The sequence below is a fragment of the Hippopotamus amphibius genome, chromosome 10 (genome assembly GCF_030028045.1).
Source record: "Hippopotamus amphibius kiboko isolate mHipAmp2 chromosome 10, mHipAmp2.hap2, whole genome shotgun sequence".
Taxonomy (NCBI): Eukaryota; Metazoa; Chordata; class Mammalia; order Artiodactyla; family Hippopotamidae; genus Hippopotamus; species Hippopotamus amphibius.
This window is the reverse complement of record NC_080195.1, coordinates 63,572,226-63,593,325: the sequence shown is the minus strand read 5'-3', so window position 1 is coordinate 63,593,325 and position 21,100 is coordinate 63,572,226.

The window sequence follows — 21,100 nt, the reverse complement described above, 5'->3', positions numbered from 1 at the left end:
ATGTTTCTTTTAAATCCTATCAGCATTTGCATTACTTTAAACAGAGTTTTTTAAGCTCTGTTGTTAATGCATACACATTTAAAAACTTAATGTCTCATTGGTAAATTAAGCCGTTTATAGTTGCGTAAAGTCCCTCTTTATTCCTAGTAATTTTCCATGTTCTGAAGTCTTTTTTGTATTATAATTAAAATAGGCACCCCAGCTTCTTTTTATTCATTAGTATTTGCATGGTATATCATTTTTCAGACTTTTGCTTTTAACCTATCTATATCATTATACTTTAAGTGGGTTTCTTGTAGACAGCAATATAGTTGGGTATTGTTTTTCTCACCAATCTGACAATATCTGGTTTTTTTTAATTAAAAAAAAACTTTTACATTTAATGTAATTATTAATATGGTTGGATTTAAGTCTACCATATTATAATTAGTTGCCTATTATTCCTTCTGTCTTTTGTTCCTGTTTCCCTTTTATCTCTTCTTTTGAATTACTTAAGTATTTTTTAGTAAACCATTTTAATTATTGGCTTGTTTTTTTTTTCACTATGCCGTCTCATATTTTTTCCAGTGGTTGCTCTAAGGGATTACAATATACATGCCTAACTTTTCACAATTCATTAACTTAAAATACAAACTTAAAGTTAATATTTTGCCACTTTAGATAAAATACAGAAACCTTGCAATAAACACATGTCCCTTTATCCACCCCCATGTTGTACTTGTGAAATATATTACATTTGATATATAGAAAGAAGTGCATAGAAAATCTTATATCACAGTTTTAATTTTTATTTTCAAAAGCCATATATATTCTAAAGCACGTAAGAGGTCAATGTGACCTTATTTGGAAAAAGGATCTTTGCAGATGTAATTAAGGATCTCAATATGAGATCATCGTGGGTTACCCAGGTGGCCCTAAATCCAATGAGAAGTGTACATATAAGAGACAGAAGAGAAGATACAAACATGAGAGGAGGAAGTAATGTGACAACGAGGCAGATATTGAAGTGATGCAGTCAAGGAAACAAAGGCTTGCCTACAGCAACCAGAAGCTGAGAGAGGCACGGAAAGATTCTCCCCTAGAGCCTTGAAGAGTGTCCAGTCCTACCAATACTTTGATTCTGAATTTCTATGAGGGAATAAACTTCTGTTCTTTTAAGCCACCAGGTTTATAGTATTGATAATTTGTTATGGCTGTCCTAGGAAACTAACACAGATATTTACCATTTCAATTGCTCTTTAATTTGTAAAGTTCCAGATTTCACTCTGTGATCATGTTCCTTCTACTTGAAAAAATTAGCATTTATTTTGAAAGCAGTAAATTCTTTTCATTTTCTTTCACCGGAGAATGTGTTTATTTGTCTTTATTCCTAAAGGATATTTTCACTGGCTATAGAATTTTGGGGTGATAGTTCTTTTCTTTCAGCACTTGAAAAATGTTGTTCTACTATCTTCTGATCTGCTGGTTTCTGGTTTTCTCATCTGAAGATGAGAAATCTTCAGTCATTTGAATTGTTGGCACTTTTCAATGACTGTTTTCAAGAATTTTCTTTTTTATATTTGATTTTCAGAGGTTTGATTGTAATGTGTTTGGAAGGTTTTTCTTAAGTTTATCCTGTTTAGAATTTGCTGAGCTTCTTAGATGTTGATTCATTTTCTTTCACCAAATTTGAGTTTTTCAACCATTCTTTGCTTGGTAACAAAGATTCCTTTTTATCACTAAGATACTTCTCTGAATTTTTGGCATAATCCTCATTTGTTTTAACCAAAAGTTTCCTATTTTTGAGAAAAATTAGGTTACTAGTAATCATTTTTACTTATTATTGTGTATTTTCAAAATGTTGCCTGAGACTAGATTAATTATATTGTTTAATACAAAAACATTTCAATAATTGTGTACACTTTTCTATTAAAAGAAGCATACTAATGTTCATGTGCACAGACTGGTATAATTGTCTACAAAAAGATTTGATTTCTAGACTACTCAATGTCAATACCTATTTTAACCAGGAACAATCATAGCACACTTTACAGCACAAATCAAAAGGCCCTGGAGGTTTGTCAGTGTCCTCACTGTTCATAACATGTTCTTACTCCCAGAGTAAGACTACAGCCTCACAAACTTACCGTGTTTTCTGCCTCAAGAGAATTTCACTTTCTTCCATTCTTCTGCTAATTCTCAAGGAGATTTAGTCTTTAGAAGAAACATGACAGGTAGACTGTCCTTGAGACTTGATGAAAAGAACCTTAGTGGATCCTATTAATAAGCAATACAAGAAAAAACTATAGAGTGTGGACCCACAGTTTTAACTCTTTAATTAAAGAGGTACCATCATCCCTGAAACACTAAAAAACTGTCCCAGCCGGACTTCAGGCTGAGGATCCTTAGGGATCCTCAAGAAGCACATGATTTTGAGGGTGGAGATAGCTTCTGACAAAAACCTTCAGATCAAGGAGATAATTGTGAATAATAGCTTCCATTTAAAACCTGTGAATAAAATCCAGATGACCAGAACCACTGACTCCCATGCTTTAATCTGCATTATTTTTTTCTCTATTTCCCTGAATATTTTCTCTCCTCTTTTCTAGTTTAAGATTCCTAATAGTTAACAGACCTTTATTATTTCTTAACCATGATACCTGTAAAGTTCCTATAATTAATCATTTTTTTGCATAACTACATACTTCTTGGCATGATTCCAATATCTGCCTATAATTTGATTGTGACTTGGTTAAAGCATACAATCAAACATAATGTTTGGTTTGTACTCATTTTACTTCAGGAGCTACCTAGCTTCATTTGGTACCATTTCTTTGTCACAAATCAGACAAAATACATTTCTTGTTATAATCTTTGCTAATTGGACTCAACCACCAAACAACTTATTTAGATGGCAAAAACCACAATAGGCCAGAAAGAAATCTAAAATTTCTAGTATGTCAAACCTAGAAAGGAGTGTTCCTTTTTCTACAGAAAAAAGGAATACACAGAGGAGCTAGCCTTTGCAATCAAGCTTTCACAGAAATAGAGCATAGTAAAATCTAAGGAACAGATGGGGTATATTGAGAGTTTGCCTCACTTTTACAGACCTTGTAAGAAAGGTGCATTAGTTAAGCTAAACTCTCATCCCTGTCCAATTTACAGATTGCAGTCATTAGTCTTTTGTGATTTAAATCCAATACTAGTTGTTAGGGGCCGCACAATGATCTGCTTTCCGTGGAAATACTCGTATGTAGATGTCAAATAGAATTGCCCCGGCACCAGGTAATGGGATTTGTGCCATGCCTATTCTATTTGATATCCATATATGAGTATTTGAAGCACAAAAGACTATTGACTATGATCAGAAATTTGTACACTGAACAGGGATCAATAATGTCAGTAAACTGATGACGGCCTTCAGAATAGTTCTTAATATCACCCTGGATTCGTTTTGACCCATCAATTTCCCTTCTAAGAAAAACAGACATTTAAATAATTTAACTCAAAAAGGAAAAATTCTGAGCTTCAATGTAAATTTAAAAAATAACCACCAAAGGAATATTTTAGACTGCTTTTTCCTTATTTCACACTTTACATGAGGCTTGAAAAGTAGGCAGAATTCTAGAGGCAATAGTACAGAGAATTGCAGAAGAATGACAACATTACTGAGGCAATAGAACTCCTCGTCCAAGAGGTTCATAAATTTGGACAGGTGGTTCAAAACAGAGGTCTTTCAAGGTGCAACATGTGTATAACATTCTTTTCAGATGGAACTTAGGAAAAGAATGCTGTACTGACATTGCTACAGACCTCCGGGTCTTTGTGAGTACTGTACTAAAATTACCTTGGAAGCAAACATAAAAATCATAAAATTATGTAATTTGGCTAATATCCTCATATCTGGTTGTGTGGCCTTTTCAGATTGAGAATGGTATTAGTTCCCTTAATTTAACTTGGTCACTCTTGGCTCCTGCCTTAGAAGTGATTACTTGTGTCACAGTCTTTCTCTTAGTAATTGTCCATGCTTCAGCTCTCAAATGTGTGTTCTCCGGAGTCTTAAATTCTGCTGTGCAGATGCTGTTCCATCCAATGATTCAAACATGATCCTCCAACAAAAGAAATAAGAAAACCTGTCACTAATAGGAATCCTGAGAACTGAAAGCAACATAATTCCTACTTTTTATGTTAAACAATACTAGGACCAGGCAAACTTTCCTGTCCCCATTTTAAACAATACTGGGCCAGAGCAAAAATAGGTACTTGGTTGCTTTAGGAATTACTTGCTCCCAAGAAGATAAGCCTGTGAACTAACTTAACAGCTTACATATCAAAACTAGAAATGTGTTTATCAAAACTCTCTTTAAGACCCTCATCTTGCTGTACCCATCAATCCAAAGCTAGTATATCATAAGCTCTGCCCTGGCCTGACAAGTCACCCATCTTACAGGACTCGGCTTAAAATCTCCCAAATTAGTTGGCTCTAAAACCCTTAAATACTTTTCCATAATTTCCCCATTTTGAGAAGCAACCATTATTTTTTCAAGCTGGTGTTCTCCCTCACTGCTGTAAGTCAAATAAATTTAGTCTCAGTTGCTCAATGGGCTTCTCTGGTGGTCTAATGAGGAATAGAGAGTTGACACTACTAAACTTTTTATCAAACTTCGTTTTTCTTACCCTGAGCGGCAAAATGGGCCTTTAGTCCTCAGAATATCTTACCTGAGTGGTTTTCTATCAATTAAATAATTATCCCTCAAGCTTCCTCAGAAGTTTACAGCAGACTTTCATCCCATCTCACTACAGTGAAATGCAGATAAATCTTGGGGGTGACAGAAGAATGAGCCCTAGTCTTCTGCCAAACCTACCAAGTTCTACTTTGTTGCATTACGTTCATATGCAAACATACAGGGAGTATTCCCTGACTTTATAACAAAGAGAAATCCACCAACCACTTTCATGCTTCCAACATGCAGCAAGCTGTGCTCTCTAGGACTCAGGTACTCTGTGTTCCTCAACCAACTTCACAGTCTCAGATTCCCAGTCCAAACACCTGCTGATGTCTTTCTCTTCTAGGATTCATCCCCATCTTTGTTAAAGCAAGTGTCCTTGGTCCTAAATTTTTCAGTTTTGGCTTCTTGTCTTTCCCATTAACTCTCCATGGCATTGTATGGGAGAGCATGAAGTGCTTGTATTTTATGTATTTACAAACTTTCCTGAAGCCCAAATTGTCCACACTTTTTCAATCGAGTCAAAATTTATCTCCAGAAAGTTTATATGGGAGATTTGCATATGATAATACCTTTCTTCCCTCTTTGTAGGGCTGCTTTACAGCCTTAGGGCCCAAATCTGTGGAGCTGCTGAGCTAATTAGGGCTAATTAACAATCTAACATTATCATCAACTTCAACAAACCACTCTGTACTCTTAAAAAGACGAACTATGAACTGACCTGATTTTAATTTGTTTATTTCACCTAAAAGGGACCATTCAATGCCCAGCTCCTTTCTTCTAGGGATGAAAAAGGGAAAGGAGGCGGGAGGTCTCTGCTCTTTCTGAGGGTTCCTGTTAAGCCCAGGTGGCTCTCTATTATTATTAGATATTTAACTAACAGATATATATTTAACTTTTAAGGAGAGGAAACTGGCTTCCTTTCGTTGACAGAAGCAACGCTGAGAATAATTTTCTAGGCCCTTCTATCAAGGAAGAAGTTTTCACTGAGAAGTTACTGAGAAGCAGCTCAGGGCACACTATTAAATGTATGCTTTTTCCATAGCACAATTTTAATTATATTGGAGGGGTTATTTAATGCATCTTTCTGCACTAGAATATATTTTCCCCAATGTCAGAAACTTTGTTTGTATATAGAAGATGCCTCTCTGGCATATAATTGGTGCTCTTTTGCCCCATCGCAGGCTCTGTTGGGACATAGAAAGCCCTTAGTGAAGACTTAAATGAGTGAATAAAAGAGACTGCACAAGAAGGAAACCAGCCATTTGTGGGCAGTGCTTCCTAAATTATGCTTGTTTTCACCAATATATTCTACAATGAGAAAAATAAGCAGACTGGGGCAAATTTTGATAATGTTACATAGTTCGTACTACATTTTATTCTACTCTTTTGCTGTTAAAAAGCCATGCACTGCCTTTTATGAAATGGTGGTGTTAATAGATTATTTCTGTGTTTATAATTTTAAAACTGACATTACTTGGAAAATTTAAATTGGCAACTTTGTCTCAGTCAGCCAATTTCACTTTATCTTAATACTTTTTCTTCTTCATGAACTCTGAAAGTTTGGGAACTACTCTTGTAAGGCCTGTCAAATATAATTTGCAAAAAATTAAAATCATGACTCATACAAATAAAGTGTACAGATGTCAAAGATTTTTTTGAACGCATTAATGAGAGAATTAGCAGGATGGTAAACCTGTTTCAAAGGAGGATATGAGAGCTTGAAAGAGACTTACCAAAAGAAAGAAAGCTAAAATAAGATTGCTAATTTAGATACAGAGCAATGAAATGGTAACCTTTGGGGGTTATCTTTTCTACAGGACAAAAATCATTTGAGTCTCTACCAGAAAAAAAGTAATTTGCACCTTATTAATCTTCTCCAGTTAATATGTAACTTAATAGAGACTGGGCCTTAGTCGATAGTAAATAATAAGTCAAAATTACATTCCCTTACAGTGGCAGACGACTCACACCAGCTTGTTAGACAGTCTCTAGCAGGAATTTGGAAGGCCACGCAGTCATCTTTCTGCTTTGAGTTCCAAGCTTTGGATTAATTTGTTTTATTATTTTATTTTATTTTATTTTTTTGGATAATTTTATTAAGAAAAACTTGCCTCTGATATTTGGTTGGAGGTTATATGTATGTATGTGTGTGCATAAGTAAATGAGGATCTACAGATTTATAGATATGAAACTGAAAGGAGATAAACCCCCAAATTAACAGTTGTCATGACTTCGAAATAACATTATGGGTGTATTGGTTTGTGAGGGCTGCCATAACAAAGTACTCACAAAATGACTGTCTTAAACAACAGAAACTCACAGTTGGAGGCTAGGAGGCCGTCATCAGGGTGTCATGTTCCCTCAAAAGGCTCTGGGGAAGGATCAGTTCCAGGTCTCTTCTCCGACTCGTGCTTTGCTTGTGGCAAAGGACACCAGTCATATTGGATTGGAGTAGGCCCACCCTAGTCCCATATCACCCCATCTTAATGTAACTGATTACATCTGCAATGACCCTATTTCCAAGTAACGTCACATTCTGAGGTATAGGGGTTTAGAATTCACACACAAGGGGGACAACTCAATCCATAACAATGCATTAAGTTTTTCTGAGACACTACTTTCTAAATTTTTAGAAAAATGAATATGCCAACACCCTTTTCCAAAAACGTTCAACAACAGTTTTGGATGTCCATATTAGTTTCCTAGAGCTGCTATCACGAATTACTACAAATTGGGTGGCTTAAATTGGGTGGCTTACAGAAAATGGACTGGAGAACTCGAGGTTTGGGAGGGGGCAGGGGGTGAAGGGGAAGCTGAGACAAAGCGAGAGAGTAGCACAGACATATATATACTACCAACTGTAAAATAGACAGTCAGTGGGAAGTTGTTGTATAACAAAGGGAGTCCAACTCGAGGATGGAAGATGCCTTAGAGGACTGGGGCGGGGAGGGTGGGGGGGACTCGAGGGGGGGGAGTCAAGGAAGGGAGGGAATACAGGGATATGTGTATAAAAAACAGATGACTTGGGCTTCCTAGGTGGCGCAGTGGTTAAGAATCCGGCTGCCAATGCAGAGGACATGGGTTCGATCCCGGCTCCAGGAAGATCCCACATGCCACGGAGCAACTAAGCCTGTGTGCCAAAAAAAAAAAAAAAAAAAAAAAAAAACAGATGACTGGCTTCCTAGGTGGCGCAGTGGTTAAGAATCCGCCTGCCAATGCAGAGGTCACGGGTTCGATCCCAGCTCCAGGAAGATCCCACATGCCGCGGAGCAACTAAGCCCGTGTACCAAAAAAAAAAAAAAACAAAAAACAGATGATTGAACTTGGTGTACCCCCCCAAAAAATAATAAATAAATAAATAAAATTAACAACAACAACAACAAAAAACAGAAATTTATTCTCTTATAGTTTGGGAGGCTGGAAGTCCAAAATCAAGGTGTTGGCAGGGCCTCACTCCCGCTGAAGGCTCTAAGGAAGAAACTTTTCTTGCCTCTTCCCAGATTCTGCGGTTGCTGGAACCATTGGCATTCCGTGGTGTGTGGCTTTACCACTCCACTCTCTGCCTTCAGCTTCACATGGCTGTCTTTAATTATCTTTTTCACTTTTTAAAAAAGTTATTTCTTAGTGGTTGCTCTAGGGCTTATCATATACATCTTAACTTAATCAGAACCGACTTCAGATTTATACTAATTTAATTGCGGTGTGATATAGGAATGTTATTCTTATACACATCTATTCTCTTTCCCAATTTTTGTTCTATTATTATAAACATTACATACATGTATTTTGAATCCAGCAATGCACATTGTTATAATTATTAACATTACATTAATTAATGTTTAATTACTCATTTTATGTCTATTAAAGGAGCTGAGAAAAGAAAAAAGCAAGTACATATTTATAGAATTTGCTATATTAACCTTCTTATTTACCATTTCTTATTCTTTTTACTCGTTCCTCTGGAACTAAGTTACCATCCGGTGTCTCTTCTTTACTCCAATACAGCTTTGCTCCCACCCACCTCCCCTGTGCTGTTATTGGCAAATATATGGCATTTCTACGTGTTCTAGGTCCAGCAATGCAATTATGTACATATTTTATTTTATAATTGCTTTTGGATCAGTTAAGTAAAGATAGGAAAAGAACTATGCATTTACATTGTCTTTTAAAATTACATAATTACCTTTACCAGCCCTCTGTTTTTTCATGTGGATTCAAATTACTCTCTTGGGTCACAGCAGTTTCTGTTGCCTGCTTTTTCTTCCTTTGTGTGGGTCACACATTCCTGTTTCTTTGCATGTCTCCTAATTTGGTCTTGAAACTGGACATTTTAAGTAATATGTTGTAGCGATGCCGGATACGGAGCCCCTCCCATCTCTGGAGCTTATGTTTTTGTTATTGTTTTTTGATTGTTTATTTGTTTAATGGCTTGGATAGACAATTTTAGTGAAGTCTACTGTCCTGCAGTCTGAAATCTTCCTCGGAAAGAACAGCTTTGGGCACGCACACAGTCACCCTGGGATGACACTGGTTTCAGCAGAGCTCTCTCCAACTTGTCTCTTTCTCTGATCTTCCTGTTAAGCTGTATTCCTCCTTTGGCATCACACCGAGTTCTTAGTCTCCATTCACTGCTGACTGATTGCTCTACTGTTTTTGACCATGTTCTGGGGCATAAATTGTTCTACAGTCTGATCTAATTGAATTGGAACCCTTTTTCAAGAATATTTTTTGGAGGACAGTTTTCACGGTTTGTTCTGGCCCCAGGAGGGCTCTTCTTAACTGTCTCTTTTGTGGGTTCTCTCTGATGAACCAGATGGCTTCTTGTTTAGGTCTCTTATAGACGTACCAACCTCCTCTTAATTGCTTACCACCAAAACCTCCGTTGTTTTCGAGCACATCATTTTTGAGTGTTGAAATTCCCCACACTCTGTTTCAAGTAAAATCAGTTCCCCTGGGGAAAGCTCTGTAGACGTCTATTCTTATGGACTGCCTACCCCCTGGGGAAAAAAAAAACCTCTGAGTCAGTACTCTGGGCACTGGACAGGGGTGATAGCCTCTGGTCTTCTCAGTTTGCTGCTTCTGGCACGGACTAGCCACCCCAGTAGTGAGCTGCAGAGAAAGTGATCCGGGCCCCTGGACTCTCAGCCTGCTGTGCCTAGGTAGAGCCTCCTCCCTTTGAGTGGAGGCTGGGTGAAGGAATGGCAATCTCGACCCCTCAGCCACTCACCAGAAATTTAGCCTTTGCAGCTCAGAATGGGAGGGGATGAGAAATAATGGCAGCCTGTCCCTCTGTGTGAGACACAGTATACCTTGACTAGGAGTTTAGGAAAGAGGAAGTCCCATTTTCTTAGCCATACTCACTTGAAGTAGAGTTTCAATCAAGCTATGCTGGGGGTAGGAATGAGGGAAAGGGTCATGGATCAAGTGCCACAGAGTCTTGCTGCTGTTACCAAGTTCTAGTAGATCTTCTTTAATAATTGTTTCTTCATTTGCTGCACCAGCCTTAGTACAAGTTCCCAAGATTTTAAACTGTTTAAAAAATAATTATCACCAGTTATGCTTGCTTTGTTGGGCAATAGGTCCACAGAACTCCTTGTTGCTGTTATTCTTGATATTTGCTCCTCATAAGGAGTTGGTCATTTGTTTTCAATTGTAAACCGGAACCCACACATGGTAGTTGTGAAAATGGGGAAATGTAAATGTTTTATTAATGTGGAGCTTTTGTGGCATTTTGCATTAGAATATTTAAAAAGTGGACAAGATGACATTTCGGACTTACTTTTTTTCTCACTCCATGTGGGAGAGTGCCCAAATTTAATAGAATATGGTTAGAAAAAGAAAATGTTTCAGAAGATTTTATATGTTTATAGTACCATAAAAATGTTTGAAAAATCTATGTTTAAAGGCAAAAGCAGGCATCTGTTGGAAGGCAGCTGAAAGTGAATATTAATGAGATCTAGGTGCAAAACCAAATTTGCCTTTGTGAGTCAATCCAACCACAAGAGCGGATCCACTTATAATCTCTCTCTTAATACTCTTTAACACCAGTTACAGCCAAGTCAGTTCATTAAGAATCCACTCAGAGTAAAAGGTCGTGGCTAAAAATGAGTATACTGCCCATGCCATTCATCAATTCATTTAATGCACTAGAAGTGCTTTCAATTTCAGAATACTAAAAAATCTCATGTTAGAGATTTGTACTGGAATTTGAGAGTATAGATGTACTTTGGGATGCTTTCCTATTTACATTTTCATTTGTTTGTATCCCCTGTGATGTGCCAAGTGATTTTGTCAATTTACAAAATGTGGCACCTATAAATATGCTCTAATTACTCATTTAGTTCAATCATTTAGTCAACAAATGCTTGTTGAGTAAATACTAAGCTAGCCTGTTCTAATTCTGGATATACAGCAATGTATGAGACAGACAAGGTCCCTGTTCTCTTGCAGTTAATTAATATTCTAACTATTGTCTTAAAATAAGCAGATAAATGCAGATATGTGTTATGTATTATACTAGTGTGCAGTATGGATGCCCTCGTCAGGACCAAGGTGCTCATCTGTGAGTTGTTGGAAGGGTTAGCTGCTGATATCTCATAGCCACATCTCTCCCCTGGAACTGCCCTCCATCGAAGGGACCCACCTTGTCCAAGTTTACAATCACTGCCCTAGGGCAGCCTACATCAAATGCCTGGTTAATTCACAGTATAAAAACCCATTCCCCTGGCATCAATGTGTGGATAACTCTAAAGATCTGCCTCAGCTCCAGAGATCCCTGAAGGATCATCTGAAACTTCTGTTATTATTTCATCACAGTGAAATTTCTACCTCTATCAAGTTCTGCTTCCTGTACTTCCTTAAAGGTGTTTTTCCTGAGGGAACTCGTCACACAAATCTTCATCTCAGATACGTTTCCAGGAAACTCACCCTAAGTTGGTGGGTACCGGAAATGGCCCTAGGAAGTAGACTCTTTCAGGATCTATCACTACCTACCTCCCAGCCACAATACCCTGGTTAGGTTCAATCTCAGCATAACTCCCACCTGAGGAATTGTTGGGCCTGCTAAGAGATGGAAAGGGACTATACACTGAATGAGTGCGGGATAATACAACATGAGCTTGTAGGACCCAGGAGAGTACATATGGAGCAGGAAAATGAGATTGCTGGATTAAGGGATGTAAAATACAAAGATGGATAAGAGAGTTTATTGATAGGATAGTACTCTCTTATAATACTGAATTTAACACCCTAGCAAAAACCATGGGAGATGTTACTAATATCTGCTAAGATGGCTCTTGGCAGGTAGAAAAAAGTTATGGCCCACACTACGTGAAGTATACATGCTAGATCTGCTGGAGCAGACAGTGGAGGAAGAAGAAAGGCTCAGAGAACAGGGCATGCAAAAATGAATCTACCTTTCAAGGCCTAACAACCTATAAGCCACGTCTATTCTACAGGAGGACCTAAAGAGAATTCCATTTACCAAAGAAATAAGAAATGTGCTGGTGAGAAGGGCCCCAGCATCACTGAAAATCTCAGTTATGGCTGTTCTCTTTGGGGCATGACTAACAGCAGGAGATGTTGTTACAGAACCAAGCCCTTAGTGCCAATGAAGATGACCTTAGGGTCATGAAATAGCAGAGCCAGATGGTAGCACTTCACTGACTCAAGCAAGGTGGGAATAACGGCCATAATGATTGCAATGTTGGAAGGGCAGCCAGGAGGACCAGCCTTGTCAGGTTTTATGAAGATGGTTGATAAAATATCTTATTCACAGGTATAAGTGGGAAACCAACAAAAACCTTGCTAAATATACACAATCAAAAGTAATCAAGAGTCGGGGCTTCCTAGGTGGTGCAGTGGTTAAGAATCCGCCTGCCAATGCAGAGGTCACGGGTTCGATCCTAGCTCCAGGAAGATCCCACATGCCACGGAGCAACTAAGCCCGTGTGCCAAAAAAAAAAAAATAAAATAAAACATTTTTTAAAAAAGGAATCAAGAGTGGATGAACAGAAAGATGGAGTCAATCATCTCAATGAAAATTTATAACCCTTTCCCTAGTTTCTAAACCTGATCCAATTCTCAGGCCTAAAACCCACTGATTGAAAGATGAGCTGGATCCCTATGAAGAAGAATCCTGCAACAGCACTGCAAATGTTTATGGCAGTGATCCTTCCACATCAGTGAAGATTTTAAGGGGCAAGTGGTCTGAGGCCTAAAAGAACATTCATTTGAAAGTAAAGGAAAAATAATTGCATCTTGCTTCTCCCAACAATAAGGAAGCAAAAAGTTTGCTACGCCTCTGAGTTATGGAGGCAGCACGTTCCATACCTGGGAATAGTGCTCCAACCTACTTCCTGGGCTACAAGGAGAGCTTCCAGCTTTCAGTCGGGCCTACAGCAGGACCCGTGGCTTGGGCCATATGATCCAGCAGACCCTAGGTTGCTAAATGTATCTGATGGGAGAAGACAACAGGTGGCGTTTAGGGAAGCCACAATGGAAAAATCACAACACAGACACTCACTCTAAGGGCTGGAGCAAGGCCATGCCATCTGCAGCCAACATGTCTGCACCATTTGATAAACAGCTTCTGGTATACTACTGGGCCCTGGTAGTGAAAAGACATCTGACTATATGACATCAAGCGGACATGTGGTAAGAGCTGCCCATCCTAAGCTGAATTCTGTCAGACCCATCAAGTCATAAGGTCAGGCAGTCCAGCTACAATCAATTGTAAAAGTGGAATCAGTTATGATCAGTTACAATCTAAGCCAGAGGGCACTAAAAATATACCAACAGGTGACCCAGAACTACACATCATTTACCACTATTGTAATGGTAGCTCTTTCTCAGCTCACAGCTACATCACATTGTGGTAGTGGGGGTCCTTTATGACCAACACTACCGGAGAAAAACAGCTGAGTTTAGTTGATGGATGGATGCAAGCTGAAAATGGTCTGTAACTGCACTACAGTACCACTCAACAGTGATTTCTGTATTAGTTTGCTAGGGCTGCCATAACAAAGTACCATAAACTGGGTGGCTTAAAAACAACAGAAATATATTCTCTCAGAGTTCTAGAGACTAGAAGTCCAAAATCAAGGTGTGCTCAGGGCCATTCTTCCTCTTAAGGCACTAGGAAAGAATTCTTCCATGCTTCTTCTAGCTTCTGATGGTTGCTGGCAATTCTTGGCATTCCTTACCTGTGGCATCATAACTCCAACCTCTGACTATGTCTTTACATGGCCTTCCCTGTGTGTCTGTCTCCAAATCGCCCTCTCCTTGAAAGAACACTTGTCACTGGAACTGGGGTCCACCCTAGTCTAGTATGACCCCATCTTAATGATTATATCTGCAAAAACTCTATTTCAAAATAAGGTCACATTCACAGGTACCAAGGGTTAAGACTTCAATATTCCATTTGGTAGACACACAATTCAATTCAACTCACAAAACCCTGAAAGATAGAAACAAGAGAAAATCTTCCCATTGGGCATAGCTTCAGACTCTTCACCATTGTATTACTCAGGGTTCTCCAGAGAAACAGAACCAATAAGATAGACAGATACAGAGATAGATGATACAGGGATAGATATAGCTATAGAGATAGATATAGATATAGATATGAGGAAATTTATTATTATTGGAATTGGCTCACATGGTTATGCAGCTGAGGTGTCCCACAATCTGCCATTTTCAAGCTGAAGGACCAGAAAAACTGGTGGCATAATTCAGTCCAAGTCCTCAGGCTTGAGAATTTGCAGGGTGGGGGCAGGTGGTATGATGGCGAAAGTCCCAGTCGGACTTAAAAAGTCCAAGAGCCAGGAGTAGCAATATCCAAGGACATTGGAGATGAATGTCTTAGCAAAACAGAGAGAGCAAACTGGCACTTCCCCCACCTCTTGTTTTATTCAGGGCCATGATGGACTGGATGATGCCCTCCCACATTGGCAAGGGTGACCTTCCCTACTCAGTCTACGGACGCAAATGCTAATCTCTTCCAGAAGCACCCTCACAGACAAACTCAGAAACTGTGTTTTATCAGCTATCTGGGCACCCATTAGCCCAGTCAGGCTGACGTAAAATTAACCATGGCAATCGTCTACTTAGGGTGTAGAGACAAAAGCTGCTAAATACACATAGACTCGTGCAGGAGTGAATTATTTGGCTGGCTGGACAGGCATCTGGAAAAAACAAAATTGGAAGATCAGGAACAAAAATGTGTGGGGGAGAGGCATGGGAATGGACTGTGGTAACGGTACAATGAGGGGTTACAAAGATTCAGCACTTTGTCTCAATCCGGCAACAATTTTAAATGGCCACCATGCACCAAATTACGGATATAGAAATGAATTTGGAGAGAAGAGGGCTGCTTTGGGGTGTTTCTGGAGTAGAGCATGTAGGATTTGTTAGTACTCAGCACCTGGATGAGTACCGGGCACAGGGTAAGTGCTTGATAAATGTTATAGTTGAGTAAATGACCCTAAGTTTTGGCTCTTCCACTTGGATAGACTGTGGTGTCATTTACTGAACTAAGGAAGATTGAGGGAGAAACTGCTTTAGTGAGGTGAAAAAGGAATCAGGACAGGTTTCTGCACTCTGAAGCCCTCTTTCTCAGGGCTTTCTTCGGCACCTCAAGAGCTGGCTGAGCCACAAGCAGGTACAAACTAAAATATCAGACATACAACCCTCAACCAATGGGGAGTGTGAGACCTAGTGGATAAATGCCTGTTTCCCTGGCCCCTGGTGGAACAGTTCGGAAGCATGTTCCACGTATTTTCTCAGAGAATCCCCAATAGACTGGGCTCTATTTGACTACAGTGGTAACAGGTCCATTAACATACTGGCTCTCCTCACTACTCTATCTCACTTTCACCTACTTCCTCCCTGTGCTTCCTGGAATCAACTTCCAAATAAATGGTTGCCTCAGGCTTTGGTTTTAGAGGATATACAAACTAAGACAAATAATAATGATGGTATTAGAATTTGAGTTTATAGATCACCTTTGGCTAAAATTCTCTCCTTCTTATCTCCATCAATCAAAGTTCTTCACATTCTTTAAAATCCAGTTCAAATTTCATCTCCATCAAAAGACTTTCTCTGATCACACCACCCAAAGAGATCATCCCTTCTCTGCTATTTTCCTCTAGAAATGTTATTTGTTGAGCAACTTGGAATTAATTTTCCACATTCTTACGTCATCGTGGGCTAAGGACTCTTCTCCTGCCCCTAGAAACCTTGCACTGTGCACTGTTAGGCCTCAAAACAAACACATTCTTTCTCTTTCTCTCTCTGGATTTATTTCCCTTAGGACTGGCATGTGTGGCTTCTCATTTCTTTGGAGTAATGAATCTGGAGATTTGGGTTTGAATGTGGGGAATGTGTTTGAATGGGAGGCCATTTCGGCCTGTATTTTGTACAAAAAAGCTACACAGCTCAGCATACTTGAACCTTTCCAAAAGGGGCCAAAAACTACAAATGATGATGCAACACTACATGGTGGCTTTTATCCTATGTATATATCTTCAACACTTTGACGGCAGAAAGATTTGGTCAATATTCCTCTTCTCTCTGTGAAGCCCTAGGAGATGTATACAGCAAGAGACAGAGCCAAAGGAAACAAAGCACCCATTTCTCGTTAGCTGGACCTATTTCTAAAATCCCAGTGTAGAGAGTTCTTGCTACCTGGGCTTGCCTCCCTGTGGCCTTAACCTCCAAACCCAAATCTCATGATATAACGACTATCTTACAAGCCACAAGGAAGAGAGACTGAATGCAAAAATGAACTCTATAAAGTGTATACAAAAGAAGAAGAAAGAGACAGCTCAAGTGAACAGATCTTGTGGTGTAGGCATCACCCTGTGGACAAAGGAAGTCGACACTAGCGTGAGAGCAGGGCGCATCCCAATAGCTCCCTTACTACTTTTGGAGCAGGGGAAGAATAGGGAGAGTACATGCATGCGACACGTGCATGGGACCTTGTAATGCACATTGACCACAGTTTACCCATAAACATCACCCAATCAGAGTCCTCAAATCTAACTATCCAGATTAATAACTTCTCTACTTGGAAGTAATTAAGAAAGGTACAAAAGACCTGAGGACTTGAGTATCATCCCAGAGGACTACACATCTCACCTTATATTCACTGTCCCTATAAATGTAATCCAATCTATTACATCTTTTTCTATTGTTTTTGGTTGAAGAAATAAATCTCCATACATTTATCTTCTCTTCCCAAGCACATTATAAAAGTCTAAAGAGAGAGAACAGTCAATGCAAATCAAAACTACAATGACGTATCTCTTCACACTGGTCAGAATGGCCATCATCAAAAACTCTACAAATAATAAATGCTGGAGAGGGTGTGAAGAAAAAGAACCCTCCTACACTGTTGGTGGGAATGTAAACTAGTATAGTCGCTGTGGAAAACAGAATGGAAGTTCCTTAAAAACTAAAAATAGAGTTACCATATGATCCCACAATCCCACTCCTGGGCATATATCCAGAAAAGACAAAAACTCTAATTCGAAAAGATACATGGGGGACTTCCTAGGTGGCGCAGTGGTAAAGAATCCGCCTGCCAATGCAGGAGACACAGGTTCGAGCCCTGCTCTGGGAAGATTCCACATGCCATGGAGCAACTAAGCCCGTGTGCCACAACTATTGTACCTGTGCTCTAGAGCCCGTGAGCCACAACTATTGAGCCTGTGAGCCACAACTATTGAGCCCATGTGCCACAACTATTGAAGCCCATGCACCTAGGGCCCATGCTCCACAACAAGAGAAGCCACTACAATGAGGAGCCTGCGCACCACAATGAAGAGTAGCCCCCTCTTGCAGCAACTAGAGAAAGCCTGTGTGCAGCAACGAAGACCCAAAGCAGCCAATAAATAAATTAAATAAATAATTTTTTTAAAAAAAGCAGTTCTTAATTAAAAAAAAAAAAAAAAAGATACATGGGGACTTCCCTGGTGGCGTAGGGGTTGAGACTCTGCCTGCTAGTGCAGGGGACATGGGTTCAATCCCTGGTTCAGGAGGATCCTACATGCTGAGGAGCAGCTAAGCCCCTGTGCCACAACTACTGAGCCTGCGCTCTAGAGCTCACGAACCACAACTATTGAGCCCGAGTGTCACAACTACTGAAGCCCATGCACCTAGAGCCTGTCCTCTGCAACAAAGAGGAGCCACTGCAATGAGAAGCCTGTGCACCACAAGAGTAGCCCCTGCTCACCACAACTAGAGAAAGCCCACGCACAGCAATGAAGACCCAACACAGCCATAAATAAATAAATAAATAAATAAATAAATTTATATTAAAAAACAAAACAAAAAGATACATACATGTACCTCAATGTTCATAGCAGCACTATTTACAATAGTCATAAAAGCAACCTAAGTGTCCATTAACAGATGAAAGGATAAAGAAGATGTGATGTGTGTGTGTATACACACACACACACACACACACACACACACACACACACACACACACACACAGTGGAATATTACTCAGCCATAAAAAAGAATAAAATATTGCCATTTGTAGCAACATGGATGGACTTAGAGATTATCATACTAAGTAAGCCATATAAAGAAAGATAAATATTATATATCACTTATATGTAGAATTTAAAAAATACAAATTAATTTATTTAGAAAACAGAAACAGACTCACAGACATAACAGACAAATGTATGCTTACCAAAAAGGAAAGGGGAAGGAATAAATTAGGAGTATGGAATTAACAGATACATACCACTATATATAAAATAAACAACAAGGATTTACTATATAGCAAAGGGAATTATGTTCAACATCTCGGAATAACCTATAACGGAAAAGAACTATCTTCAGTTTCCTTTGTGTTCTCCACAGTGCTGGGATGTGAAAGGAATAAATAAAATTCTCTAGATAATAACTTTAGTAATTATATTTATTGACGATTTCAATATGCCAGCTATTGTTTTAAGTGCTTTACACACGTTCACTAATTTAATCCTCACAACAATTCTATAAAGTACGGACTAGTAACATTCTCATTTTATAGATGAAGGAATTGAAACTCAGGAAGTTCAAGTAACTCCCTAAACTTGTACATCTAGAAAGCGGAAGAGCCAGGATTTGAATATTTATCCTACACAGCATGAAAAATGTGAAATATTTACAGAGTAAGAGAGGATGACAGGGAGAGGCAAACTGCAACATGAGAAGTATATCAAGCAGCGTCCAACCAGAGGAGCAAAACCAGTGGCAGATACACACATATATGTTAAGAGGGTTTTTTGTTGTTGTTTTTTTAAACGAGGAATTGACTTATGCAATTATGGAGGCTGGCTAAGCAAGTCTGAAGTCAGCAGAACAGACAGAAAGAAAAGGAAGATCCCAAGAAGTTAGAGCTCGTGGGCACAGTGTGAAGCTCGTTGTCTATAGGTAGAAACCAGAAAGGAAGATCCAGGAGAAAGGGAGGACAATTACAGACTTAGCAGCTGTTCCTGGTCTCTCTCTCTGGGATGACCGCGGCCTTCTTTTGAAGGCCTTCCAACTGATTAAGTCAGGTATACCTAGGATAATCTTCATTTTGATTAATTCAGAGTCAACTGATTAAAGACTTTAATCACATCTGCACAATCCCTTCACAGCAGAACCTAGATTAGTGTTTGAATGAATAACTGGAACAATGTGTGTAAGGCACACAATTGTACTCCTTCAGCTCCCCTACGAGGATATTTCTTGTAGCCCATGCTAACCAGAAACATACCAGAAAGGGAATTCTGGAGACTGTTCTTCATCCTAGCCAAGTTGACACTTCCCAAAGCCACTAAGGGAGGCAAGGGGATTCTACAAGGCACAGGGCTGGGATAGGGGAAGAGACAGCCAAGACAATCCCAAGGGCAAGAACACAGAAGAGACAAAACACTCATGGCTTCTTTTAAAAAGGTCATTGAGAAGAGGGTACAGTCATAAAATGCCAATGGGGACTCCAGTGCAAGGATGGCAGAGGGTCACCTTGTTTGACTTCAGCTGGGAATGTACATGTCAGAGGACTCAAATTTTTCCCCACTCTGTGCATGTGTACAAATGACTGTGAAAACATCACAAGTAAATTCTAGTGAGCAGGTAAATTCACAAATATGAAATTTGTGAATAATGGGGACTGACTGTACATATGAAGAGTCACTCTTGTGTTAATGTTAATGGTTAAAAAGCCCTAGTACCTGACAGTGATGCCCTCCTAGCCACATTTCTGATTAAATCTACAGTACGCCAAACAAGAGATAAAAAATGAGCAAGCAATCTATTATCCATGCTTTTCTGGATTCAGGACATCCTGACACTGAAACTCCTTTGCTTAAAGTCAGCTGATCTAGTCTGTTTGTGGTTTTTAATCAACCACAGACACTGCTCTGCTACTGAGTTCGGGGCTCTGGTTTGCTGCTTTTTATTTTGTTTCTTCTATCTACCTGTCTCCACGGTGGCTGGACATGTAACAGCTGCTTGCTGTCATGCTCTCATCAACGCTTACTATGTAAGCAATAAAAGATGATCATCTGTGACTCTGCAGCTGCACAGAGAAAGGTAAGTGGTGAAAAACACTCTCAGGATGGCAGGTCTCACTTGAAATGTATCAATTCCAATCTCAAGCGGGCCCTTAGTGCTAACTAGCAATTCTAATTTCTCTAATCCATTCCTGTTGCTCTCTCCTATACAACTATTTCATACATTTACCTCTGTCTTAATTTTCTTGGAGTGACATAACAAATACCATAGGCTGGGTGGTTTAAACAACAGAAACTTATTTCTCACAGTTCTGGAGGCTGGAAAATCCAAGATCAGGGTGAGAGCATGGTCAGGTTCTGGTGAGGGCTCTCTTCATGGCTTATAGATGGCCATCTTTTCCCTGTGTCCTCACTTAGTGGAGAGAGTTGGAGAACAAGTTCTCCGGTGCATCTTCCTATAAGGGCACTAATTCCATCATAAGGGCCCCACCCTCACTTCCTCATCTAAATCAAAATACCTCTCAAAGCCCCTCTCTCCAGATACCATCACGTTGGGTGTTAAGGCTTCATTTATCTTCATTTGTTTTGTTTTTTAGGTTCTACATATAAGTGAGATCATACAGGATTATTTTTCTCTGTCTGACATTTCATTTAGCATAATACCCTCAAGGTCCATCCATGTTGTTGCAAGTCAAGATCTCCCTTTTTTTTAATAGCTGAGTAGTATTCTATTATATATATACATAAATGTGTGTGTGTGTGTGTATCACATCTTCTTTATCCATTCATCCATCAATGGACACTTAGGCTGTTATCCTGTTTTATTTTTTACCATAGAACTTATCACAAACTGACATCCATGTTTACTTAATTATTAATATATAGTCTGTT